The 27771-nt window shown below is 36.5% G+C and overlaps 1 protein-coding gene and 1 long non-coding RNA gene across 5 annotated transcripts in view; one reads left to right on the forward strand and one right to left on the reverse strand.

Moving 5' to 3' along the window:
* The first annotated feature begins 3454 nt into the window (after positions 1 to 3454).
* LOC149948790 (uncharacterized) lies at positions 3455 to 5079 on the forward strand. Its single transcript, XR_016480457.1, has 2 exons — positions 3455 to 4140; positions 4698 to 5079. It is a non-coding gene; the product is annotated as an uncharacterized LOC149948790 (long non-coding RNA).
* An 18842-nt stretch (positions 5080 to 23921) lies between these two features.
* Positions 23922 to 27771, reverse strand: part of LOC149948791 (octopamine receptor beta-2R-like) — a 200252-nt gene continuing 196402 nt past the window's right edge. For 3 of the 4 annotated variants that reach the window (XM_090173926.1, XM_090173927.1, XM_090173925.1), the window contains exon 5: positions 23922 to 24679. The gene's annotated coding sequence lies outside the window, so the exon portion shown is untranslated. The remainder of the gene's footprint in view (positions 24680 to 27771) is intronic. The other variant, XM_090173928.1, reaches the window with a different exon arrangement.

Here is a 27771-nt window from a genome sequence, read left to right on the forward strand (position 1 = left end):
TTGAGAAAGAGATAGCTGGACACCCTGTACATCAAATTGATCAGCCAGTCAGCACGTGATACGATAGTTTCTATCGTTGGTAGCCCAAAAGTAATGTACCTGTATGGTCGGTCAGACGACCACGTAATCTGCATCACTCCGCCGATGGGTTTTTATGGCACGGTTGGCACGTTTAGTAGATGTACTGAGCGCCTGACTTTAAAGAAGAAACCGGTTCAAGATTAACACGAATACGAAGGTTTTCCTCCGATATTATTAAAATTATTCATTGAGCCGCATAAATATATCATTTGAGCTTCGTTTTATCATATTAATTTGCATATTCGCTCGACTTCCTAGTTGCTCGATAGGTTTGTACGAGATAAGAATTCAGCTAGGACTTAAAATTGAAACGTGTTCCTTCGCAGGTTTAAAACAATTTTCAATAGTCTTAGTTGATATTACTCCGCAAAATATTTATTTACTTCATTCATATTTTGGCGGAAAAACTAAACTTGCCCATTTTCGGATCTGACAACACTGCTATTTTTTTGGCTGGCTGCGTAATTTGTTTGCCTGGCCGCGCTGTTTCTCCAACAATGAAAACCCCTGTAGCACATGAAGTCGTTTTTGGGTCGGGATACGGTCGAAAAGTCACTTTATAGCCGACGACCAAATGCCGACCTAAAACGTCCGAACGTTTTTCGACACTAAAACCGTAAATCCTTTTTTTGGGACTATTAATGGTCGGTATGCTGACCATTAGCCAACTTAAAATAGACCTTACATTTAATTATTGGATTCGACATTAACTTTATGAAACAGAACATATGTATTTAGGAAAAGGGGATATCTTAATTATTTTCTGACTATTTGATGTTTTTCTGAGATAATTTTGTATTAACTTTTATCTTTTCTTCAAACTTATTTGTATTCGAAAAACGCGGCATCTAATAAGTAGATCAGTTTTGGGTCGGAAATAAGCATTAATATAAAGTCGGAGTCGGTTCTTGGGTCTATTACAAGGCGGTAAAGAGTCGACGTTCTTAGTCGGCCGACCCTTTTACCCGTAGGACATTTCGACCCTAAATCCAAAGGTCGGCCAACTTTAGTGTTTAGTACCTTTTGCCGACGTCGGCCCGACTCTAATTTGTTACAGGGGAATGGTGGACGTTCGCGCCACCGAAATATTTTCCTAAACTGATCGACGGCTTTTCCACAGTTATTTGGAATTTATTTATTTTATTTATTTTTATTTATTTATTTTTATTAATTATTATTTCACCCGTACTATTTTTTCTAACAAATAATATTTTGAAAAATCAGCGGGAAGAAAATAACATTAGCAATATCGAGATATGAATATTTCTAAACTAGCGTTGATTGTACACGTGAATTGACGTCACGAAGAGCCCACGTCAAAGTAAAATCCAAAATCCACAAAGGCCTCGAATTATTATCAATACATATTTGGAGGCAGATGTTCCGTTTGTGTATAACGCGTAATAAACTAAACGTCATGTACAGTTTCCACGACAAAATATTGCGAAAACGTCACAATTCAACTTAATAGTAGCATAAGTAACGTAAAACTCGTAAGTATGACACTGAATGATTTATGATAATGATGGTCTGTCACAGAGCGATTTCGAAATCGGTCGTTTTTCGAACAGGAAATTCGTCACGCTCCTCATTCCTTCATTGGCTCAATTTATTTCAGGCTAGTTTGATGGCGATAAATACGAGTGAAATCGCGTTTAGGTGTCAGATTGGAAAATAGCTACTTACTGAAATGAAGAGATAGTTTTATAATAGACTATGTTCTGTTCCGATAACATATTGCATCATTATATTTCGAAATTAAATTTTACGTTAACTTTTGAAAACATTTCAATTCCTGACTGATTCTTAAAATTTTAAACCGTTAGCCACGGTAGTTTTTATATGGTCATTGGTGATACCATAAATGTATATTATTTTTACATAAGTGTGACACTTCCTATTCTTCACATGCAAAAGTTTTCCTGACAGACTGCATTACCAGTTTTGTCGCAGTTTTGCGTCCACTTGCTAACACGTCACACGCAGCCTTGACAGCGCCTCGCTAGGGGGAGATTTTCTTCTTGTGATGACGTCACTCCGTTACTAGCTCTCAGTAAAATATTCACCAAAGTGACAAAACTTATGGAACAATATTATAGACTTATAATACCTTGGGCATTAGTCTAGCTGATTATTAAAATTAGTGTTGGGTGAATGGAATGTGTCTTACTTACGTATATTATGTTACTTGTACTTTTAGCGTAAACTGCAGTATTCTTTTTCGGTAGTAATTGGGGGAAAATATTATTATTTAACTGGTAAGACCGCCTAATTTTCAGACCCAAAATTTCCATCTGGTAGCATTGCAATCAGAAGTTATTCTATATTACCAGAAGAAAATAACTAGAATTTAGTTATATCTACCATCCAACTATTCTACAGAATTAGTATATTTAGATTTAAAATATACGTCGAGAAAATGAGTCAACTTCCTTATTGATAATATACGTGAGCATATCTTACAGTTTTAAATCCATCAATTTGATAGTAATTCGAAATTAATTATGAAAGGCCTAATTAGGATTTAATTGTGACTGTGCGTGAATTTAAGTCATTCAGATTCTATTTCTGTAGAACGAGGATCCGCAATTAGTTCTTATAGGATTATCCTAAGCCTTGTGGAAATTAAGAAAACACTATAATGCTAAATAACGCGTGATTTGAATACAATGATGGTATTTTAATAAGAAACGATTTACAATACAATATTATTCAGATGTAAAGTGGCTCCATGTATTTTTATTTCAAACACTATATGTTCTATATTTTTTACCATGATATTAACTTTCTAACATATACATACACAAATGCGATAATTTTGTCCACAACAGGATATATAAACACGTTAAGCAATATCTTCTATAAACAGTATAGGCAGGATTATCCTAAAACGGTGATAGGGGCGTGAAATAGATTGAAAATGCGTATAGGGTGCTGCGCCACCCCTTGAACCCTTGCTTCTCCTAAACACGGCTGTGTATTGTAAGTTTGCGGGAATACACTAAACCAACAAATCATCAATTTGGTGCCGATCCGGGGTGGTTATTATTCGACTCACAGAGTGGGGACCCTGATATTGGAAGTCCATGGGATTTGACAGGGTTAATTTATTCCAGAATAGTGTACAATACACCCACGTAATAGGGGCAAACACGGCCTGGTGCCAGGGGCGACACGACACCCTGTACCTCTATTATAAAACGTGTAAGAAAGCACGTAGACGTAGTTGGCTTGAACTGATTAATTTTTCCCGAAAATGAAATTCGAGACAATCGTCAAGAGTAGATTGGCACAGTGACTAGGAAAGGGGGGGGGGCAGGAAGAGGGGCTGGCAATGCGCTTATAAAAAGCGTAGGAAGGAGGGAGAGTCTGTCTTACTTTGTCCGAAACATCCTTCTATACAGGGGCGCGGTTTTTATTAGCCTTCAGTTTCGAGGACGGAATTGTTCAAACTTTACATTAGCTTCCTCGAGATTGTCCGATAAAACACGCGACATCCTTAGAACACGACGTTTTCACGAATCACCGCGAACGTCGAGGACGCAGAAAGGGTCAAGAGCGCTCGAAAATCGTTAAAAGTAAAAGAGACGCTGGAATTTCGAGGAGACAATTGCTGAACCTGGGCGCTTGATGCGGATTGTCACGGCGAACAACACGTTCGTACCGCCGAAAAGAGAGTTGTCGAACCTCAGCACCTGTCGAGGCAGTCGTTTGGCCAACAGCGGGAATAGCTTGGAGTTACGAGTGCTGACGCAGTTGCATCACGTACCTTGAACGTAAAACGCGCGTCACGGCGGATCTCTACGCGTATCCAGTCTGATCGTATTTAACCAAAATCGAACACTTGGAACGTAGATATCTTTTGTCATTTCTGTACATATTCTGGGAGTCGCTCCTGCCACAGTTCTTGCTTTCAGTCGCCGAAACAGCGCTCATTCGACGCTCGAACTTCATCGTCGCTGACTTTGTCATCGCTACAAACAAAATGCCCAATACCGACGTAGTCACTACTTGGAGTCTGCAGTCCAAAGACAGAAAGTACTCCGCCGAAATGAGCGTGTAAGTACCAATTCTTTACCTCGCAAGTATTTTGGGCAGATCTCACCCTGTAATTCCGTCAACCACAAACTTGGCACCATCCATAGATTCATTGCCGAACTATTATTTGCCAAGCTCGCGGGATTCTATAAACTGTCATCAGCTCAATAGTGGTTCCCTAATGAATCTAGAGATGTCACTGGTATAATTATAAACATTTTGCCAGCTATAATCGAAATTTACAATTGGTTGAATCTCTAGTACATTTTTAACTTATTTAGGGCGGTATCAGCTTATTCACTATTGACTAGTCTAAAATACGAAATTGACAGGCAACTTGTGACTAAATCTAACAACGGTTCCCGATTTTCATTGCTCCTAAGCTATTCCACAAAACAAATTAAACAATCGTCAACTCGATGAAATTGAGAACCGTTGCTACTTTTGACAATAATGGGAATTTAAGATTAGCAGCGGATTTTAGAAAGGACCCTACATTTAAAGCGTTACAACTAACTAACAATAAAATTATCTAAAACACCTTTAAAATGGCTAATTATCAATTTGTAAATTTATAGCAAAGATGACGTGAAGAATGGTTGGAGTAGCAGCAAGGATCAGTCGAAAGGGGCCAATCAGAAGAAGGAAGAGAAGCCCAACAAGTCTTGGGGACCCGTCTTCAAAGACAAAAAGAACTTTGCCGAAATGCATCACTGTTAAAGTGATGACGTCTTTACCGCGACCAATTAGGCGTCCCGATAATACGACGTCATCATGCATTTTGTGTATAATTTTAATTCTGTATAATCTTTCATGTAGAAAAAATATATATATTATATAATCGCGATTTCTTTTAACTTTGGCTAACACTTCGTAAAATTGATTAAAATGATATTTGAAATGAAACGAAGGCCACGAAAAATTTGATATATTAAATTAACACTTTATTGAAATTTTAAACCATCTGTTTTTTTCATCCTTGCATAATATACGATCATCAGATTATTATCTGAGCGTCTTATAAAGATATAAAAATGCTAGTTGGAATAAAGCGGTTCAAAGCGGTTTAATCCGGGGTTCGATCTCGACAAACATAAAACTGGCGTTTAATCTTGGCGAGAGGCGAACATTTTCTAATCTTCAAGATTTCTCAAGTTACGCCGAACGACAAATTTATCGAACGAAAATTAATCTCTGGCGATAAATTAAATAATAAATAATATTGAAATTCTAAGTTAACGATTAATTGAATGATAAATTACGAACTTCTTAAATAGTACAATGAATAATCAAGTACAATAATTAGGAAATTTTACCGAAACTTCCTAGAATTTAAAATCAGCGCGGTATGTCATTGGCCCAATAAGACTTACGTTTTCCGTAGAGCTGAAACACAGGTGAGTGACGTTTTAACTGCCCCTATCGTAATTTAGGAACTCTATGTATAAATAAATACACTCTTCTTATTAAGGAGGGGGGAATACTGTAGAAACTATAAATGTTAGGCTTTCTAAATTCTAGGAGGTCGTTTTCACATTTACGCCGTTATGTATTGACAACTTTCATAGAAGCCAGCAGCACTGCCAGGCGCGCGCGAGGCATTATGGTTTTTCACTTTTGACGGCCAAACTCACGGCAGTAACGGCCAACTCGCGTGTCCAACTGTGTCCTCTCCTATGAGGCTATGAAAATGTTAGAAGTTCAAGGTTAGTTTTTATTTTATTGTACGGTTTAAAATACATATATACCTAGTAAATTTGCAAAGGGTATTTGTAACTTTTTAGGTTAATACATTTTTAAATGTAACTTGTGTTATATTTGTTTCCTATTTAGCTGCTTTAATAATAATAATAATCAGCTAGGCTAATACCCAAGGCACCACCTTAGGCCTAAGTTATCAAGCGACATTTAAAGCCGTTAATTCAGGTGGCCGGGTTACAATGCGTAGGTGGCAACATGGACTAATGTTGTTAATTAGTCCATGGTGGCAAGCCCTTCATGCCACACGAGCCAACAGCTCCCTACACTTACTATTACTATTTCAAAAAACTTATTAGGATTGATTAAGCCTTTGTTAAGCAACAACAACCAGTGGGATTTTTAAACGAGGATGGCAAATCGTATTAGGTAAGTGAGAAAAATGAAAGAATATTTTTTTAAAATAGCTCCCATGTAACTTGAATATCTATTTACAGCACGGTTTTGGAAACTCCTAAAAGAGGTGGAAGCACGTGTTACTTGGCAGTATGTGGGAATACTTCTATTAGTTCCCAAGCTAGTTTTCACCTCTTTCCAAGTGACATTGATTTGGAAAGGGAATGGATAGATAGGGTACAATCAATACAGAGGAATGGTAAATAATCACGGTTTATAAACAGTGCCATAATTTCACTTCTTTGCGATGCAATAGCCGACAGACAGCCTGACAATGATAAATAAAACCTTGCTCTAACTGGCAAAAGCGACTACCCATAATGCCTGGCTTCTATGAAAGTCGTCAATTAAATTCTCTCTGAATTAGCTTAGCCGTTATACAAAATTTTCTGAAAATACGTGGAATCTTATAGATGGCGTTAGCTCTGTATTTTTGATGAAAGATAATTTGGGTGTAAATAGAAGCTTTTTGTGGTTTTTTATTTCCTCCTGCGCTTGCAAGGGGGTGTCGAAAGGTCCAAGGAAGCTGCTCTTTTGTATTCGACTTTCAAATCTTTACAACTAGAATCCCAGTCAATTTCATCGCTAGTAACTTGCGAATACCATTTCCTGTTGTGCTAGCATTGAACTCGGTAATAATAAAGAATCAATTTTTTATTAAATTATTGTATTTTAAATTTTAATAAAACCAGGGGACGACAACTTTTCCCGATGAAACATTTTACTTATGCAACAAAAACTTTAAAAAAAGTTTATTCGGTGTGCTTTTTGTATTTTAATCATTGAATGGTAATTTCAGATTGTTTATATTTAAAAAAATTGTTATTAATATCTTTAATATACTTATAATCTATTAAAGACACTAAAAAAATATGGTTCATTATATATTAATTGACAGTTGAGATAGTTTTAGTTGCTTTGGCACGAAAAAAACTTCGTTGTTATTCCAGATTTACTTCTGGTTTGTACTCGGTTCTGTTAAACGATGCTGTACAGATTTTACATGACATAAAATTTCTACAATTTTCGAATTTCCGTTTTTCCAATTTTATACTATAGTCTCTGAGTCTGTCTATTTGTAATAATTTGTATATAGGGCGGAAATAACGTCTTTACACCGTCGAGTGGTTGACGCGGTCACCTTTGTCCGCTCCAGCGAACTTAGAAACGGCTTATCTCTCCAGGAGTCCCCCTTCGCACGGATTCAAGCGACTTTCACGGCCATCATCAGTTCGTCCTTGTTAAAAGGTTGCACGTGCTCGATAAATTCAGTAGGCTTCAACATCTGAATATACTTTACTTTATTTACGCCTTTGATGATTATACCAGCTGACTTCTTGAATTTATCCCATCTTGAAAAAGTTGTAATAAGGAGTATTTAGAGGAATAGGTCTTTCTATAAAATAAGCTACGCTTGCTGAACTTGTTTTTATGTAGCTCATTCGTCACGAAATGCGTAGAAGTTCAGTTCAGTTTATGCTTAAAAACAGGGTGCTCATCGAATTTACCCCTACGTCCCGGGCTTTTCGTAGTGAAACGTCATCGACACGTCACCCGTGACGCAGCCGCAACATCAAACCAAGAAGAAAGGCGTAAACCCCTTAAAAACCCCTAATACGTTTTCGAGAAAGAAGTTGATACTAACGCCATCTAGCGTCAGAGAATCGAAACACATCATAGTTCTCTTCCCCCTTATAACAACAAATATTTTCAAACATTAAAAATAGTTGCTGTAATTGTTAACCCAGAAAGATTATTAATTATTATAATAGTATAATGAAATCCTCCTAAACAAGCGAAAAAGCTCGTTACCTGGACAGGCATTGTTCTTTGAAAAGAAGCCCAAATGAGCGGGAAAACCGGCCAACTGGCAACTCTGTCAACGTGGGAAGAAACCTAGAGATAAAAGTTGACGAATGGTCGGTTAGATGGCGCTAGTGCGGCGTCGTGGTAGATTATCCCGTCGTGGAAGGCGATCGTTCTAATATCGGAAATCGAATAAGATGGCGGATTTAACTTGGACCTGGTCAGTGTCAATGGATATTCGCCGTCTTTTGGGTGGACATCTCCGTTCCTTCATCATTCTCTTTTCCGCTTCGTCTCTTCCTATCCGCGGCGTCCAACAAAGTACAGCCATTCTTTAGAAAGAATAAAGAGAGAAGAATTCCAGTCGACGCGTAGCACCGCGCGCCAGGCCAAAAACTCTATTCAAAACGCTCCGAGCTGTTTCGCCAATACAAAGCGGTCCTCTATTGTGCCAAGCCGGTGTACCCTTAAAAATCAATCTCCGTAATACGCTATAAATAATGTATTAAGATATGCCTATCAAAAGTCCAAAAGAACATCTAACAAAGGAAGGAACTGCCCCATATCGCCGCAATAATGTACCAATAAAGTGTTTACGAGGTAAAAAATAATCGTTTTTGCGAATATATAAATAGGTCGATACACCCCAGTAAAAGTGTTTCAGCCGCGTCACACCGCTGCTCAAGGTGAAGGTTATTTACGGAGTTTTTGGCGACTACTAACGCCATCTGTTGCGAACGACGCGAAAGCTTGATTTAAAATTCAAAATCTTTTAAAACGGGCGTTATTTCGTAAGTTAAGGGATGTAATGGAAGAAACTGCGTTGTTAAAAGCCTTCTACGAAAACGGAGAATTTTAGAAATAATATTTACGATTTCAAATTAGGCGCTCGGCGAGAAAAAACTCTTTTGAAATTATCTCTTAACGGCGTTGTTCTCGGCCGGATAAGATCCCATTTTACGGCCGCTATTAATTAAAATTTACTGGCTTTTTGCCGCCTCATCTTTTCGAGTGTTTTGTTGGCGGACGGAAAACGAGACTTTGAAACGGGAAAAACATTCCCCTAATTCCTCCTCGGAAGATAAACACCATCGAGCTATCCAAACGAAGTCTTTACGGAGTCGCAACGCGGGGCTTCCCCGCTGCGAAACCGTGGCGCGATTTACGTAACTTTTCCGGGGTTTCCTTTTAATATTTAATAAGAACTTGGCGTTTCAAGCTTTGCCAAACCAGGGGGCGCTGCCAAGGATTAAAGGCGTTCTTTTTGGTAGTGGAGGGCAAAAAAAAAAAAAGATGGAGCGTTCCACCGTCGTTCCACATAAATTCGGGATACACCTTACCCCATCCTACCTGACAGGCGCTGTTTCTGTTAGCGTGGCGGGGGCTTCTTACCTCGCTTTTGCCAGAGATAAAAGATAAGGTATGGTCACACGCGGAAAAGTAATTAATTACTTGGGATTCGGAGGCAAAAGATATCGAAACGGGAAAAAATAAATGCTTCCCTCTCGCTCTCCCAGCTTTTGGACTTTTTGGCGAGACTCGAATATTTCGGGATGGTTTACGATAGACGGTCTTTACGACGCTGATTAGGATGAGGGGGCTGTTATTAAAGACGTTTTCCCCCTGAGGCTCGCGCGTACTAAGGAGAAGACGAAACTGCTCGAGCAGTCGCTACGGTTCCGCCATCTGGGTATTAAAGTAGATTAGATTAAAAATATTTGATTTTTGGAAACGACCTAATTTACAACCGGATTATATCGCTCCCCGAAGGATCGCCGATTAAATGGGCGTGTTAAATTACGTTATTATATGTGAACAAATTAACTGCGATGGTGTAATAAACAATTTTTTCGTTGTTGATAATAGCGAAAGGGGCGACATCTGTCAAGCGGGCGGGGAATATAGAAAATAAAAAATTAGCGGGCGTGCAATCATGGACCAAGAATCTAAGGGGACTCGCTGTTCAGGCTTTAAAAAGCACGCGTTAACACTGGGAATAGGATAATCACGGCTAATTTTAGTTCAATGTGGACAAACTTGGCGTCGCTGAAGTCGATTTCCGGCGTAGTTTCGTAGCGAGCTTTTTAAAAATCATGCATGCACTAGAAAAGGTAGGTTCCAGCTGCTGAAGCGGTAACGTTCAATTTTGACAAAATGGCGCCGTTGTTGTCGTTAACTTTTTTTTAATTTTAAATAAATATTTAACATTTAAATAAATGTACATAATTATATCCCCACATAAGATAACTTGTTCGTGGGATTTTTTTTTACCTTTTATTTTTGAAATTGTTTTTTTAAAAGTAAGTAATTGTAATTAACCATTGAGTTAAGTACAAATATGCCTGAGGTTTTTTTTATCGAATTCACTGAAATCCATTACATTTCTAAACCTTAAAAATTTAATTTAACTAAGCCCTAACTTTCTCGCACGTACTGTCGCCTAAGCCCCAACTAAACCTCTTGGTCGATGGTGCAACTAATTGGCATGATTGCAAATAAAGGGAAGTAAAATAGACTCTTTTCCCTCTCACCCTAGTGGGAAAAAATGCCATATCGGGTAGTACAAACTTAATTTGAAATTTGGTGGTACAAAAAAATCGTAGTGCCCTGAAACAGAATTTTAAAAATAAATTAGCTGGCCCAGCGCTTCACTTCCGTTTGTGGATAAAGTGCGGTTGATATATTTAAATTCTAAGCAACCGTTTGAATAGAGGTATTCGACAGTTTCACAGTGGCGTAGCCAGGATTTTATTTCGGGGGGGGGGGGGCAAATCATGGTTCGAAATTTTGTCAAGCAAAAACGTGTTCACTTTTCAACGTCTCGCAAAGGAAAATATGGCGCCATCTCTGTTTCCAATAGGATTATTTAAAAGTATAAATATTATAAATTATATTATTATTATTATTATTATTATTATTATTATTATTTCAATACAATATTTTTCTGTAAAATTTCATATCATTTAAATTTATAACAAATTTATTAATTAAATTAATTGCTATTTCAATAACGTGAAATAATTATCTAAGCTAATGCCTTTTAGGGATTCATTCGTCATCTGCTTTTTCAAATACCAAAGTCGGAGATGAGTTTCGAATCCCGCGCAGACGTTCGCGTTTGCGTCATTCCATGACTTACTCAAACTATCTTTTACTGAAGCGAATCGTCCTTTTAATTAGGAAATTGAATCGGAATCTGTCGATGACATTTACATTTTTTATCGGAGACCATTTTCCAAGCGCACGATTTCGGCAAAGAATCAGGCGACTAGAGGAGAAGCTACATCGTGGTAGAAAAAGAAACGCTTTCAAAAAAGCCTAATTAGATTTTTAAATGGAGTCAAAAACAATATCCGGCGCAAAGAATAAAAGTCAATTAAAAGTAAAAGAAAATAAGACCACCGAGTCGCGACCGTGTAAATATTGTTTTCGGAAATGGACTGGAAATAAGCCCCTCGGTTTAGCAATCTTGTTAATTTATCAGTTTTAGTCGCTTATTTTCAGGGCGCTGTTAGCGCCAGTAAGAAGGTTTGTTTTATGGATCATAAGAAAGGACTAGCTGATTTCTGAAAGATGTGACGCGGGATGCGGAAGAATGGGATGGCCGCGGATGGAGACAAAGAAGCTCGAGAGTGGAGGATGAGGAAAAGGCGGCTGAAGAGAGTCGGGTCAATATTAGTTCGAGCTGTCATGGACGAAGAAGACACGGAGACTCTCGATTTTGTCAACCGACTGACCTCCGCTAAAAACCCTCTTTATGGTTTGCCCACCCGGAGATTAAAAATACATCCTTATATAGTTCGCCGTTAAACGTATGACACCTAGCGCCATCTTTCAACCGTTTTCTAATCTATTTTTAATCGAAGAAAAAGTTATTACATTAATAGAAAACGTCTTTAGAAATTTATAAAAGAAAGCCAATATTGACAACGATGAAGTCCATCAGCTGGATCAGGAGTGTTCAAAATGGTGAGCTCGATTATATAAATGTTTCTCTCGAAAATGAACTAGAATAACTGCTACACCTTCAAAATGGATTTAAGCGGAAAATTTCTTACGAGCGTATGTAATATAATGTTTCGATCAATTTCCCAGCCGTTTGATTTTGGATAGAATAATTAGGTATATTCCCATTCGATCGAAATACCATTCGACCGAATTCAATATGTTTCCGAAATATAGCCCAAAAGGCGGATTCGGTTGTTTGGGACCTTTTGTTTTGTTTTTTACTTCTGCCCCGAGATATAGCAGGGTACGCAAAAAACGTTATACCTAAACAAAATTGCTACAGGTGTACTAACGGTAAGGTTAGGTTAGGTTAGGTTAGGTTAGGTTAGGATAGGTTAGGTTAGGTTAGGTTAGGTTAGGTTAGGATAGGTTAGGTTAGGTTAGTCTCTCACTTTCCTAGGGTGGCGCGCTTTTATAAATATATTTATGCTTTGAACTTTTTATTTATATCAAGAATACGTCTCATAAAAACGAAATTTGGTGTACTATAAAAAGTAATATAAAAGTGCAAAATTGGGGTGTAAACCGCACAATTGGTGTATTTTCGATCGATTGGGACTCAATGTTAAATCGTTTTCGAACGAATGGGATTTCGGTCGAATGGGACCAAAGCAATAATTATTTTCCTACAATTTGTTCGAAGCAATTTTTTTTAACCTGTAGTTTTTTTTTAAAAACAACTGGACGAACTACCGCAAAACCATACATTTTGAGAATTTGAAAATCTATTTTTTTTAAAGGAATGGGATTTGTTTTATTTTTTTAAATTTGATAATAGCCTAAAATCTTTTCAAAACACATTTCCAATTTACACCCTTATTTATTTTATAAAAATTATTTAAAATTGACGCTTTAAATCACACTTTAGGCATCGCGTGTCTTTAACCCATCTGGTGGCAGAAAACCGTACTAATCCTTCAACCCAAAGCAGAGAGTAAGACATTCATCTGAAGAGGCTCATTTCCTTTCAGTTGTAGTTCTTTCCTGCAAGGTTCCGCTTAAAAGATGATTCAGTCACGCTAAAACTATCTATAAGGCAATGATGAAAGAAGAACATAACTGCTATTGTTATATCCACTTTTGGAACAAGTGACATCAGGGTCGGTCTTTTTTTAAAACGAAATAAAAAAAAATGTCAATTGCTTTTGTTTTTGAACATTAGCTTTTGTGAGAAGGAAAGAATACATAATTTAAAGAAGAAAAAATTCCAAGAAAGGTTTAAGCCTTTTTTGTATTTCAGTAATAGCGATATACGAGACAAAATATTTTCGATTCGTCCGTTACCAGATTAGATAGATCAGCCCTAGACGTCATCAACACAATGAAGCTAAAACCAGTCCACTAGGCTCGACATTATCCGAATCAGGAATCCATATCTCTACTTGGAATGCTTTTTGCGGCAGATTTTCGTCTCCATGTGGCTGATGGTTTTTTTGACGTCACTATAAGCCGCGTTCACACTAAACACTTTGGAACCGTTTTTAAAAGGTTTCGAAAGATAAAATTAAGCATTTTCAGTGTCAACTGTATTAATAGTCATACGATAAATACATTCGACAGCAAAATTTTACAATTTGATCTTTTGAAACCGTTTTAAAACCGTTTTAAAACGGTTCCAAAATGTCTAGTGTGAACGCGGCTAAAGGATCTTTCACTGGAAGCTGGCTCGCTGCAAGACACATATGCTACCAGTGAGAAACCGAGTAAACCGAATAATTATGTAGTCAGCCTGTAACAAACAATAACGTGAGAGGGGAGCTCGCCCAGATGGGATTTTAGTTCTCGTAGGCGGGGCTAAAGCAGTCAGAGTGATCTTACCATACGCGATACGGTAAGATAAGCATTCCAAGTAGAGGTATGGATTCCTGTCCGAATCAACTCGTTTTTTTTGTAATATTAAGGCTGGTTTTCGTTTAACCATAAATATCGATATATATCATTACCATTTCCCGTAATCACTGACGCCAATCAGGAGACGGTTATTTATCGTTGACTTGATCCAAAAAAATGCTCCGTTTTAACTGGAAATATATTTTTTTTAGTACAATCGAAAACTAGAGCGTTTAAATGTAAAGAAATAGATTTCCGCTAAGCCTTGGCATTAAAATTAACAAAAATTTTAAACATAAAAACATTTGTTGCGTGGCGGCACGTGACGAACATCGTTATAACGAAGCCCTCCCATCACTGCAATTAAAGGCAGAATACCGAATGCAGATCAATATTCATGGTAAAAATGAATACATTCATGGTTAGGCCTAACACAGTTTTTTGGGTCGATTCTTGCCTTCTCGAGGTTTTTTCCTATTGTAATACCAGTCCTTATTTCCAGTACCGCTTCCAATCCAAGGATCATATAAAGAGCAATAAGCATGTCCATTCTCTGTGTATTATTAATTCCTGGCGAATTACGGAACCAGTTTTATTGAAGCGTCTATTGGGAAAAACGTGAAATTGGAATATCAACGACGATACAATTATGAATGTAACCATTTCAAACACTGGGTGTTTTTAGCGTCAAATCTAGTAAATTGTTTTACATTTCCGCCCCTCTCCCCTTTTACCCAAATCACGCCTTTCGCTTATTCCTAGCTTTACGACACAATAAACTTGACAAGGCTTAACACGAAATAACCAAAGGCTTAAAACGAGACTACCGAGGCTTAGGGAAACGTAACGTCGGCGTAAAACGACGCGTTTGGGAAGGGGTGTAGCGGCTTCCAATCAATATGAGCGAGCATTTTCAGGGCAGAAAATAAATCCAAGGACGTGTCACGGACACCGACAAAAAACGAGAGAAAAGGCCGTTAATAATAGGTTACGAATTCAATCAATTATTCTAAATTTAGGGTACTTATTTTCAACCCTACTGAGAGAGAGGAGAATTACGTAACACAGGTATGATATTACGGTTACGCAACGGAATAGAGTCTTTCGACGCCTCCCTCCCCCCAAACGTAACTGGAACCGCCATCAAAAGAATGAAAAAATGTTCCTAACTAGCCCACATTCGCGGAAAATCAATGATCCAAAACTTGGCAATGGGGCTTTATGATGAAATCGCACTCTGAAACTCCACACCGTCAGGGTCAACCGTCTGGAGCCAGGAGAATCCCTACAACAACGACATAACGTCGTGAAGGCTTGCCCTTAATCTCTCTCTAAAGCGAGCCTATGCCTGAACTGAATCTTTACTCAATCGAAACGTAAAATAGATTGGAAAGCGGAGATGACATACTCTGGAATTTCCTTCTTTGGGTCTTCTCTACTTCGTAATCTCTTTATTATTTTCTTTGGATCAAATTTTGGAGTCTGTATTCATTTCTGAAAAGGATAAAGAAATGTATTTATTTCGTGTTGTAGCTAGAAGGGATATTGTGTAATGCTGAATTGCATTTCGTATAAATCTACCGTAAAATAGTATATTCCAAAACATAATTTAGATTATTTGATAGTTTCCACAAAAATAAACGGTTTTAATCTATCATAATTTTGATATATTTTTTTAAAAAACATTTTGTCAATGAAATTAGAATTAATTCACATTAGGGTTTACTTCTAAACTATATTTAATATTAAATTTACAAGTAAAATTTGGGAATTCTTGGTTCTTATTTTGTTAGAAATAGGCGAAACTATAAAGTAAAATTGGTATTAAACAACTTTTTAAAATGGGAAAACAAAATCACGTGACTACCTTTTCACAGGTAACTTCGATTCGGTAATTCGTGTTCATAGTTGGCCGTGCGACGTTAAAGAAAAAAATTATTCCTTCCAGATACTGCAGACAGCTAATTAACTTAAACTTTTCTATTACAAAATGTTTTAAATAATAAAAATAAATAGATAATTTAGACGAATCGATCAAAATTTAAACCACCATTAGAAAAATAAAATGAATAATAGTTCGTATTTCTTAGGATAGACGGCGCTGCAGTTCTCCACAAAGTCACGTGACTACCATCTTTTCAGCCCCCCAGGACTTTATAGTTTCGCCTTTTCTTAAACTAAAAAAATGGTCTGAAATGAAAGTTCACTAGTAGAGATTTTGTATTAGCAATATTGGTAGGGAGTAAGACTAACCAAAGAAAAAAGATTATAAATTTTAAAACGATTTACTTGGGTTATAAGTTCATGTTTTCTAACTTGCAAAGTAGTCTTTCAATAAAATAATTTTTTAAACATACTTCTGTTGTTTTTTCTTTATACTGTAATTTGCAAAACAATTCGTAAAGTTTAAAATTCGCGCGTCTTTGATGCTATAACATATATAAATTACTACGTCTCATAATTTGTCTGTGGAAAATAAATATTTTTACTCTCTGCCACGGAGGCGCTAGCGTAGAGTAGGGGAAAAACGGGGGTAGACACTGTATGGATTTATACCATTGGCGAGGCATAGAGTTTCATATCTCCCTTAGCGCAGCTAATATAGGATCTCTGTTCACTAGTTCATTAATCTTATGAGGTTTATTAATAGTTTAAATAAGTGGAGATGCACAAACAATCTTTGGAAGAGGTGAAACTATCGTACCAAAAGTTTAACATTAATGTTAAACTTTTTTTCGTCATTCTGACGTAAGATAATACGTTTTGTTTTTTACGCATTTCATTGGCAAAAAAACTACGAAGACGCACACAATTAAAAAAGGAAAAAGTCCGAGAAACTAAGAAAATAAAATGGGATGCATAACCTATGACAGACTGTCACTCTTTATAGAATAATAAATAACTAATACACGTTGACGAAAATGGATTACAAAACCTTAAAGTCTTATTTTCGGGGTTGCCACAATACGTGAAAAGCCTGGAGTCTTGAGGGAATTTAAAAATTGGTCTAAAATTCAGGGAAAAGTCAGTGGATTTTAAAAAATAGTAAAAAGATCAAGTAAAAGTAAGCGAATTTAATTTTGATTGCTTATTGAAAATGTTTGCTAAAATATATTTTAAACATTTTGGCTTAAATTAAGTCGGGGTGGTCGGAAAAAAAGGTCAGGGAAAATGATCGGAAAAATGGTCGGATAAAAGGCTCCTGAGGTTCGGAAAATTGTATGACCTTGAACCATGTCTTCAAGGTCATACTAAAATTATCTCGAGAACCATTAGGTTTAGAGGAAAAATTTAAATTAGAAAGTTGTTATTCGTCACATTTGATGTATTAATAACTTGAAAAATGTTTGAAATTATAATTTATATTAGAATTTTTGCTCTAAGCCTAATGGTTCTCTAGATAATTTTAGTATGACCTTGAAGACATGGTTCAAGGTCATACAATTTTCCGAACATTAAAATCTCCTACTATGATGCGATTGTCTAGTAAATTTCGATAATGTAGCACGACTCGTTTTGGAGTTATTAGCGCTGTTTGGCAATTTTCCCTTTTGGATGACCTTGAAGACATGGTTCAAGGTCATCGAGGTTATCATTCTTCTTTGGCCCCATGCACGAGCTACTTAACATAAAAATTTTAAATTCCTAGAGAAAACCGTTTCTGAGACATTCGCCTTGGATCGTTTTTTAGTTTCTAAAACAAACGGAATATTCCTTTTGAGTAATTTATTGTTGGTTAAACGAAACTTCGAGTATTTTGACAGAATGAAAAGGCAGTTGAGATGGGGACTACAACGGTCCGACCACAGGAGTATGGTACAAGGTATGTCTTCCTGGGGGAGCCAATAGTTTACGTTAATTAAATACTTCTAATAATATTCATTAAGAAGAGATGTGAAACCAAAACCATTAAAGGTCTTTTCAAACTAGCCAACCTATTTGAAACAAATTGTTGACCAACAATGATACCATTAATATGAAATACCTTTATAAATGTAAATTGCGATATTTTGTAGTATAAGAGGGGCCTTTTAAGTATTACGAACATTTTTTAATCCCAGCAACTTTTCGGGAAGCCTGTGAACGAAAATGCAACGTGTTGTACGAGCTTGAGTAGAAAGCTTTGTTTAAAAATGATGTTAGGAAAACTGTTGGCTTAAAACTATTACAAAACCCAACAAATATTTAAAAAATATTTACCCAAATCTTTGTAATATTATAGTTTTGACTAGATCGGAGAATAACACACAAAGTACATCATTTCAACTTTTTTCATTTTTATTTTTGTAAAATATAACAAATTGTCTATCGGCCATAGCTTTTTTTTTATTAAATGAGCAATAATCATAAAAACCGGGTTAAATTATTTCTTTAATTTTAAATTTAACCCGTTTTTCTCACATGGTTTTTTCATCATATATTTATATTTTTTTCCAATTTCTTGACAATATATTTACGGCATTTTATTATACTTAACCACTTATTACTATTTGTTTTTTATTATTTCAACGTCTAAAAATAACACCGGGGTAGGGGGAGTCCCAAGACGCGTCAAAAAGGAAGCTATGACGTCTTAGTGACGTCATCGTATACCAACTCGGAGACTAGGATTTTTTACCACAAAATGGCGGATAATTTACAACAGGTACATTTGCTTTATTTTTTGAGTATTCCAAATAATGAGTTCCCGCGTCATGACGCGTTTTGGTTTTCGTCTTGAGTACGTTGTGAAAACGTCAAACACGGGATAAGTAGATAACACATACCCGTAACGATTACCGCGTATCTTAGTGGGTTTTTTCATCTTAAACATTATTACAATAGGAATCCATCTTTTTTGTCATATAATAACGCGTCATAACATTATTTTTTACCCTAATACTATTCTAAGGAAAATACTCTCGCGTCAAAATGACGCGCTCAAAACTAGACGCACACTGCGTCATGGACGCTTTTATTTATATTATTATTTTTTTACTCATACGTGCATTGTTTTTTATATCTGTGTATAAAACGTGTTTGCTTCTACGTCATCAGTGCCATGACGCGGACAATTAAAACTACATTGAAATCTGTGTTAGGAAGCACATTGGTTTGACGTCAAATATGACGCAGGGTTATTTTTGTATTTCTTTTTTCTTTTTCTTCAGAAAAAACGCAGGATTTTTGTTAGTTTCTACAAATATTTACAAATTTTTATTCATATTATTTAACACTATATATCGTCACTTGATGGTGGTATAAAAACGGGTTGTTTTGGGGGCGGGGCCTCGGACGTTTATACGACAACGAAAAATCCGAAAGATGGCGTTTTTTAAATACTTCCGTCTGTCGACTTTTTCGGTTAACGTAAAAAAAAAAACTTTTTTTTATACTATTTATTTAAAGACACTAAAAGCGTCAATATACATTCACCTACATGTAGGCAAATTTCGGTCACCAATTTTTCGCGATTTTAAAATTGGTAATTTCTTTTTTCGTCTCGCAAAATGAATTTTAAACCTATTTACAAGAACAACAAAAATATTAACACCTTTACAATATAAATATGGACATTTCGCTTCTTTTTAGAACGATATTCGCGCTTTTCTCTCGATAGACGGCGTGAATATATATAGGAATATATCCTATTCGACGCTACGTCACACTAGTATGCTACGTCACACTAGCCCGCCACATCACGAAAACCCTTTTGCCGGGTTCCATTACCCTCATCACAAAAGCCTTTTTATCGGGTTCCATTACCCTCATCACAATTACACTTAAATATGAAACGTTACTTTTGAGTTTCGTTACTTATGATAACACATTTATCAATAATTTAAAGAAAATGTGTTGATAGTTGTTAACGTATTTTAATGAAATTATACACCGGACGAATTAAGAATGTAATGTGGAAAGTCAGGGTGGATTTACTAATTAACTTTTTTGCCGCTGAATTAAAAGTTAAATTCAAAATCACCCTGGAAACAAATTTTCAGTTTATTCTCGGTCAAAGGTGATAGAAAAGAGCGGAAAACGTAGCGCGAATATGGATTAAGCATTTGTAAGATGATATAAGCGGCAAACAGTGCAGTTGCATGGCACCACGGAGTACCATTCTGTAATAAACGAAAAGATTTCTTGTATCTCAAGAAAGGTTATAACTTTAGCTTCGCTCGCGTTTTCAAAGTAGAAAGAAAATAAATTAGTTCCTCGAGAACAAGGGTTTAAATAGGCCTGGTTGATTCCGAGAACGAATCCGGGAAGGTTCCAAATTTCACGTGAAAAAATAATAAAACGCAATCTTCCCTGCCTTACGCCGGAAAGAAAAGTTGACTTTGAAGCGCATTTTTTAAAACAATTTCTTCTCTAGTAGGCAGGTTTATACGTGTCACTGTTAAGCCTTTGCACGTTTTACAGTAAAGAAAATAAGAAAAATGGCTGTTAGGCTTAGCAAATACCTTTCACTCCCCTTCGCTTTTCCTACTATATATATTCTTTTTTCTCTGATACATTTGGTTGGTGGAAAAAGCGCGAACTAGAAAAATTGACAAGTCTAGCGAATTTGCGGGTGACGTAGCTTTTCTTTTTTCCTAAACGTAGCGTAGAGACGTCACTTTCCAAAATTTATTATTGATATTACCCAGTCTTATGTTTCTTTTTAGGAAGAGGGCAGAGAAAGGTGAGCGGAATCACTTCAGTTTCAATTTTGTTCCTCTTCTTCGGATGAAGATGAATTTTAACGTCATTTCTAGCGTCGTTATCGTTTCTTTCATTCAACTTTTTTTCTTTACTTCCCAAAAGTTAACGTATAATTCGGTTTATCACTTTCGATTACGTTTATCAAATTCATTTAAGATATTAATAGCCATATTTTCTATCTAACCCGTCGTTGGTACTAACAAGGAGAGTACCCGAGGTGTTTATGGCCAATTTTGTTCAATGTCGGGAGTGATGTAGACCTATATGTGATATGAAATTTCCCAAAAGGAGACGTTGCACTACCCATTCGATTTGCCATGGCAACCGAAAATGTTTTTGACCACTTAAAACCAAAAAAATCTCCATTTCCTTATTTTACCCCAAAATTTTCCAATTTACCCAAACTTGATTAAATTTACCTAAATGTGGTCCAAATTACCCATTTCGTGATTAAATGTTTTTTAAATTTTCACCGAGAAAATTCCATGCTTTTTTAAATGGAGATTTTTGGGTTTTTAGTGGTCAAAAATATTTTCGGTTGCGATCGCAAATCGAGTGGGTAGTGCAACGTTTCCTTTTGAAAAATTTCATTTCTCATATAGGGCTACATTACGTCCAACTATGAACAAAATCAGCAATAAACACCTCGGGTAATCCCCATGTAAGATAAACCTTGAATTGACAAATTTCTGTTTCCATACGCCGGTAATTGACTAATTAATTTTGGCCGGGAATGACAAATATTCCTAATATTTTATCACAATTTGTTGAATCAGGTATACACTTGCAATGTCTAAGTCACCATGGACACAGTGCTTCGAAAGCGGCCTGAGAAACTGGTGAAGCTTAAACCACGTCCAATGTAACGCGTTATTTCAAATTCATTGGCTCAGATGTCACGTCGTTGCGTGAAAATTCATTTAATAAACCCCGATTAGTTATCACACTGACGATCAAGAAACTGGTCTAGTTACGCGTAAAATCACATATTTAGATGGTTTAAAAAGAGCAAAGGAGGTAAGTGGACTTCTATTCGAGGCAAGGCATAATGTCGACTAGGAGCCGCTTCTAAAGCTTAGCACGTCTCGAGCGAAAATCTGCCCTTAAAACCACACCCTTTTTTGAAAGAATCATCTGGGCCACCATAGTCTTCCTTAGACATTTCAAGTGTATAAATATATAGTTTTCTGGTTAAATCAATGTAAACGTCTCTAATGGGAATCCATGCCCCTCTTGTATATGCAAAATGCTTCGAAACATTTAAGCAACGTAGCCTTCACCGCGAACCTTGGCACCGTAAAATAACGTTTCACTTTCCAAAATGCTAAAAATTAAAGTTAAAATTTTATCTACCTACCTTAAACGCGTAGCGAAATATTCAATTCCAATATCAATAAAAATCGCTTTCATAGATACTAAATTGCAGATGCTCTACAGAAAGCAAAATTTTAATATTGTCAGTTTTATAAGTTCATCAGTAATAAAACTAAAGTAATATAACTTTTATCGTTTCCACGCATGGCGATGAAAAATCTTTTGTAAAAGTTTACAATTCGGCGAGCGTAAACTTCGATTAAAACAAGTAAGACAATTAAACTCTAGGGCTGTTTGTTGCGCTAGAGAGAATAGCGTCGTCAATTAGAAGGAAGGCGGGGAAATGTTTAGCGCTCTCTGGATTTATCAAAGTGACACTGCGGGGAAACTCAAAATTACGATTGGCGGGGCGTACTCTTTTGTTACTTTCCAACACCCAAATCTTAATCGATTTCAAGAGAGCGCGAGGTGATCTTTGGAAACGAACAACGTTCGAGACACGCAAGGGGCCATAAAGGAGGAAAAGCTCGATTGACTTTCCTTCATTACGCTGGGTACATTCTCGATTCAAAGAGAGCCGACGGTTGACATTTTAAATTGGAAGAGCAGCTACTAGATACACCGTTATCTCCCGTAAACAAAGAGACTCGGACCCGAAATTGAATTCGAGGTTGGGGGATCAGAGACGCGTCTGTTTACAAGCACTTATCTCTGGCTTTCTCTGTGAGGTTCCGCACCGCGTTTAATATAAAATTATTTCGAACAGACGACGAAAGGATAGGACCTAGATTTTCAAATAGCTCACGCGAGCTCAAAGCAATTCCGACGATTCCTAATCTTTGTTAATTTCAGAGATATTTTATCTTTTCTATATATTTTACGTGCGTGAATAATTTTTTTTTAATTTAATGGAATATTAAATTAACCGGAAGGTAAGCGAGCGTTTAATAATTAAACGCATTGACAGGTTTAATTTAAACGTATTGATTCGTCAAATATTTAATTTTTATAATTAATATTTAATGATCTTGATATCGGTTTAATCGAGTAAAGGCTTCCCATTGAAATTAATTCATTGATGGTTAAAATTGTATTTTGCGCAGTAATATCAGAAGTATATAAAATAAGGCTTAAAAAGTACACACATATTGGATAATGCACCTTCGCGGGTTATTACCCCGACTAACTACGTAAAAATTTAGAAAAAATTGACTTATTTACTATCAATATTTTCCTGATGTAATAGATTTAGTAAGTTACTTTATAATTTATTTAGACCCGCACTTATTTCTTCTGTATAGTATTTGGGAAAATCCGTTGGATCCTGATGTTTCAATTTTATTATATAAGCAATATGGATAGGTAGATACTTATCTTAAGATATATTATATACTTCTGATAATATTAAAAGCGAAAAGATTTGTCGTCCTCTCCAATTAAAAAACTGTGCGTGGTGATGAAATATCGATTTGAATTACTACGTCGTGCGGAAGCCCGAATTTTAAAATCCTAACTGCGACCTGAGATATTTGAGGTTAAATTTCACGCCATGTAAGCGTATGGAAATTTCCCCGTCGTTACTGAGAGTAAAAATTGTATTTTAAAAGTGAAATGCAAAAGCTTTAACGAAACGCGACTTAAACTACCTTGGCCGCGTTGCCTTCAACGTTTATTTCATTTGAAAACGCTCGTGTTTCATTTTTCTGGGTTGCCTGAAATATTTCAATCTATTAAAATGAAATTGTTGACGTAACAAATGAAAAGCCGACAGCTCAAGTCACAGTTCAAATTTTAAACTGAAGTAATTTGGGTAACATTTCCCCTTGTTAAGTTTGATAGAAAATTAATTCCCTTGAATTTTATTATATTTAGTTCTTATTATTAACTAAAAAAGGTGGGCCTTAAAACTAATTTTATCTGAAATGATCTTAAATTTTTTCATTAGTAGTTTTCTTTAACTATAATGTATATCTAATCGATAAATCTAAAAGTACCAACGACGGAGAAATTTGTTCCAAGAAACCTAAAATCCTCAGTTTAAAACATTTTCCTCTAATATATATAGTCAAATCTATTCTCGGATATTTTGGTCAAACTTCTTTTAACAAAAACTATCTTTTTCACTTTTGATCATTTGAAACTTACAAGAGAAATTACCAAGACCGTTTTCCACACAACCTCCCGAAATTGTATTTCTTTCGGCGCAGAATCGTATTTTTTCGCGCAATTGGCGAAGAAAGGATCCAATCTTCTTATTTTTTTTCTTCCAACTTCTTTATATTAAATTCTATCATTGTATAAAAAATACCGTATCTACTGCAGGGTATTAAAATATACAAGGTATATTTATCCAATATATTTCAAATAGATTCCGCGCTAGTGGGATGACAAAATATACTATTAAGGGGAAGAAAATAGTAAGTTAGGGGGATTAGATTTCTTTTGAAGAATATATACACAAGCTTACGTCGTTTGTTAAAATAATAAAATTATTCTTATACACATTTCCTTCCTCATTCGAAAGTTCAACGTGACAATTTTAGGCAGGCTGATTCGAACTCGTTTTTTTAACAATACGTTGTGTTGTTTAAATTTCTTTTACATTCTCAGTCACGCTTGCGTGATGGTGATGATGACGGGTGATGGGTGATGACTTGCCTCGCTTTTTTCATCTACTAATTAGCGTTTATAGCTGCATTCAAAGGCCGTAATGACGTCTTGGTGTGTCCATGAGCAAAGTAATCCAGGTCTATAGTTTTCGCATCTGTGATAAAATGCAAGATAAAAAAGAAAATATTATTAACGAAATATTTTCACACCTACTTCTTTATATATCAATTTAAGTTTTAATCAAAATAATCAATGATAATCGTTTAGTCTAATTAATATCATAAATCTTTATAATATTTTTCCATATGCATGTTTCTTTTGGAAATATTTTATAGAAAGCTATTCTCAAAGTGACGTCAAAAGAAAAATAAAATGGCCCCCATCGAGACCAATTCCGTTATCCAGATATTTTTCCAAAAGGCTCTTAATAAAAATATTGGACGTGTAATATTCGTGTAATACTTCTAAAAAATTGTAGACTTATGTACATATATTTTAAAACCAAATTTTGTATAAAAACCTTCTAATATATTTTGAATTTATATGGCCTAAAAAAATCGCCAATTTCGGCAAACAGCATCAAATTCAACACAGGGAGGTAAGAGAGTATCCAATGAGTGTGAGTAACATAGTTATTGAATCACTGGCTTTTCCAAGTTTTTAAAGTTCTAACTGCGAGTTTTTAAAAGCTTTGGGCGAGATTCGACTTTCAGTTTTTCAGTTAAGTTCATTAAAAATGTACTTAATTTAATTTACGGAGTAAAGGCGTACGAATAAAATATTTATAAAAAATAGAAGTTTTGACTTGCCATCAGACGAATCTACCGAAGCAAAAAAAAAAACAGCTTACAATGTTGCCCGTAAGATGGCTGAGATTTATATGGAAAAAAGTTCAATTAATTATTGAATTTTATCAGACAAACCTCACAGATTGAAGAAAGTTTAATTGAAATTTGCCTCTAACCTAAATTTCACAAAAACTCTTTTTTTGAAAGCGAGTCTTATAAAAGACATTCACTTAGTTTGAAGCTAAAGGAATATTATTTTTGATTTGGATGCGAAAATGCGAATCTCTCTTACAATTGTTAGTTTCCCGCAACAAAGAACCCTCACCGGCCACAAGCAGGTAGCTCCGTAAGAAAAGTCACGTATCCGTGGTTTTTCATTTTAGGAAAATAAAATCTAATTTCCAGAGCACCCCGCGTTTTGAAAGACAATTTTTTTTTCTTTGTAAATCCCGTTACAGCGTGGCCCATTGAGATGAAAGTCAAACGACCCTAAAAAATCCCCGATGCTTCCCAAAGTGGCGAGAAATCGAAGGAAATCGTACAAAATAGCGCGCGCGTTTAGTTGAAAAATATGCAAATTAAAACCGATAACTGCGTAATGGAAAAATCGACGAAAATTACGATGAAAAATATAAGTTAAATCGATAATTTCATAAAACCTCGACTAATGGGAAGAAAAATATTGGGCCTAGTAAAAAAATGAAATCAATGAAGAGTGGTATCTGAAAAGAAGCTCGAGTTTGCCCTGAACACAATGAAAAATCCGTTAACGCGATTTGCCTTTCTCTTCGGGCCGTTTTCGGAAAATAAAGGACTAATATTTTAGAAGGAAAGTTTTAAGCAAGAAAATTGGGTGGAGACGCGGACAGGGAGGCTCCTCCGTTGAAGCTGTATGCGCCCTAAAATTCGATAAAAATAGTCTATAATTACCTCGGCCTCCTGAGGAATATGGCGAAGGTGCGGCTCAAGACGAGGGAAAGCGCCCTCTATGTTTAAAAAGACGCGTCACGTCCACTGTCCTAAGCATCGTGGAATTACGCACGCGTTTTAAAATTTCACCGCTAATCGCGACCGAAGGCGGGGAACGAGTAAAAGCTATTCTCCACTAAGTGGGGGTCAAAATATACGAATATCGAATTTTGGGTCCAAAAGATTAAGATAGAAGCTGCCAAAAATGTAAATGAGAAGCCGATCTGATAATCATTAAGCGCGCGGCCCATCTGGAGAAGGCCTTCAAGGAGGACCTATGATATATACTTTCTCTTCGTAGATTTTTTGGAATTGGGCCAAAAATTGGACCAAACCACCCCACCCACCTCGCGTAATATAGGCAGGGGGGCTACCCCTCACCCCTTCGAAAATAAATGGTCCGAATAATTAGGGGATTCTAAATTAGGGATGAATGATTGAAGGAAAGTGGGTCTCGCGAGAAAATGGGCGCCATGGTCACTCAACATCTGTTTTCTATTACGAGACGGCGAGCCAGCGCCCCTGGTGTAAAGGTGGCGCGGCATCAGCCAAACATCGGGGCAGGAAGGATGATACCCCGCTACGCCAACGTCAGAAAAAATTGACAAGGATTTATGTTAGGGACTCAAAAACAAATTAATAGCGAGCCTTGAAAAATGGTATTTTTCCCCCAGCGCGTCCCTCCCACCAGCCAGCGTTTCGTGGCTTAGGAATACGGCGATAAAGGCGTCATCTAGGAGGCGAAATTAATAGCTTGACTCCTTTTGTCGGGGAGCGAGAAAGTAGTTTTGCCAGAGTCGAATAGGCCGCTATCCTCCTACTGAAGCCTCGGCCTTCGTACCACGACGCGACGGAATTAGGCTCTATCTATCAACTGTGTATGCTTAGCTACTGAATAGAAATTCCGGGAAATGAGTTTTACCGTCAATATTCGTATACCGGTATATAGATATAGTTTTATACGAGAAAAGAAAGAACGGAGATCGGATGGGCTTGATTGCTTTTTATTATCTACCAGACACGACCTAGTTAAGATTAAATAACGATCTGCGTTATTTTCTGCCTTGTGCCGGTAACTTAAACCACGATCAAAGTGCCCCTGAAATAAATTGTTTCCCCAACATTTTTGGACGTAAAGATGCGTTGACCATAATGCCAATTTTTGTCCATCAAACCAAGAAAAAGTAAAATAGGCGTCTTCCAAATTTTTAGATTTATAACTAACAAATATAAACATGTCATCGTCTCTTAGTACGATGTGTTTGAGTGGCACTGGGTGAAAACTCGGAACCACTCCTTCCGCGTTGAGTTTGCAAGTTCTCTCCTCACTGGTTTAAGGGGTTTTCCTCCGAGTTCTTCAGTCTCCCTTCCTTAAAAACTTGTCGAGGTTAACGGTAATAGTTAGTGTAGGGAGCTGTTGGCTCGCGTGGCATGAAGGGCTTGCCACCACCCTCCTACGCGTTGTAACCCGGCAACCTGGATTAATGGC

This window comes from Leiobunum rupestre, chromosome 4 (genome assembly GCF_980474605.1).
Source record: "Leiobunum rupestre chromosome 4, qqLeiRupe1.1.hap1, whole genome shotgun sequence".
NCBI lineage: Eukaryota > Metazoa > Arthropoda > Arachnida > Opiliones > Sclerosomatidae > Leiobunum > Leiobunum rupestre.